We start from the raw sequence: 1,851 nt of genomic DNA on the forward strand, positions 1-1,851 counted from the left end.
GAGAAAAAACATGCAAACCTTCAAGTTTAAAATCATTCTCCATTTTTGTGGTATGAGTGATAAACAGGATTACAGCTGTGCTGGCAGGAGGGATCCAGCAGCATGTGACATGTGGTTTGACAGAATTTGGCTGGTCTGTCTTATGCCCCTTTCTCCGCCAGTGGTATACTCCCAAAGACTCTCTTCAAGGCTTCACTGCTTCTTTAGAAAGATGATTGGCATGGACACAGGGACAGGATGCTCTGGAGAGTGATTTTCATGGGGTAGAGTAGATGGTTGACTGCAGCATCTTTGGGAAGAGGAAGAGAGGGAGGAATAGGACAGCATTCAGAGGCTGGGAGTCTGAGTCAGGAAGCAGAGGAAGGGGAGAGATCACCTTTTACTGAGAAACAGTATGATTTTCCCTTATCTCTCTTGAATTCTAAAACTTGAAACATCAAGAGCACTGTGGATTTATGCTTTTACAGATTGCTTCACTCTGAACATTGAATTAAAAGCAGCTGTGGACCTTTAGGAGGGATACTCAATATAATGTTCATGAATAAGGTACGTCCTGTTTCTCTTTCTCTTCTTGTAAGATGTATACATGAAAAAATAAAGGTGCAAAATTGCATTCTTACTTTCACATCTAGGTGTTTATACTATGTATTTTCAATGTATTCTTAAATTAGGTACATCTTCATATTAGCTTCACTAATACTTAATTTCACTTAGAATCTTCCTGATTATCATTCTACATTTTCCCTCACTCCTCTGGAAGAAAGTCTTTCACCATAGAAATAAAGGTTTTAAGGTGGAGCCTTCATTTTATGCAAGTTTAGATAATTAGTGGCAGCCCAATATCCTTTATTTTTCTCTTTCCTCTACCCATTTTGATGGCATTAGGGTATCAAGGCATGTATAATACAGCCAGGGATAATTTCAGAAGGTAATACGTCTGGGCAGTGTCATGATATTTTGATAAATATTGTCCTTTTTGAACTGGTCTTTCCTTTAGCCTTTTTAGAAGAGTCTAAAGATCTGTCATTACCTCTATTACACAATGAATTTGGAAGAGAAGTGATAATTTGTGTCTTTGGAAAGATTAGGAGCCTAGAATATTGATTGATTTGACCTGATAGTGGTTATTATTATAAATGTTCCACAAAGCCTCTCACAACAAGACAAAGTATTTTAGAAACTGTGTTCATGTCTCTTCACAGTGTTCACACAAAGGACAATTGCCTGGAGGAGTAAAACTGTATCAGCACAGTCTCCTGATGGCACTTTACACCACAGAAAAATCAGGTCTCTGTATTTAGCAGAGATCTATTCTACATTTAATTGCAAATTAACAATGAAGAAGTTATCTTAGAGCCAGGCATCAGCAAAGCCAAGGGTTTTCCTGCAGCTGGAGAGTGTTTCTTTGCAGAGCCGCATGCAGGCACCGTCTTGGTGTGCCTGGCTGCACTGAAGTTTGCAGTGCTCAGCTTCTGTGTCAGTAGTAAAGAGGCAGCAAAAGGACAAGTCTATTATCAGTCTCAGCCTGTAATAGGAGCAGAGAGATATAGCAAAGGGAGTAAGGGAAAAGGAATCAGCATTTCCAAGCTACATTCCCAGTCTCTGACTCACTAGATGACCACTAAGCCAGTCTAATTAAGTTTATGAGCTGGAAAATAATTATGCATGTATTTACTCCAAGCCTCATCATTTTACATGAGAAAAGAAGAGACGAGATTCATATGCTGGTCTTCCAGGAAGCCACTTGTTTCTCCTTGGGACAAGATCAGATTTTTGTGTATCTCCAGGACACTTACTTAAGGGATAAACAGAGAGTGATGTCAAAGCAGAGGAATAGGATTTCCTCTACAC

The sequence above is a fragment of the Melanerpes formicivorus genome, unplaced genomic scaffold, assembly GCF_026170545.1.
Source record: "Melanerpes formicivorus ecotype bairdi unplaced genomic scaffold, bMelFor1.0.p_v2 SCAF_133, whole genome shotgun sequence".
Classification (NCBI taxonomy): Eukaryota; Metazoa; Chordata; class Aves; order Piciformes; family Picidae; genus Melanerpes; species Melanerpes formicivorus.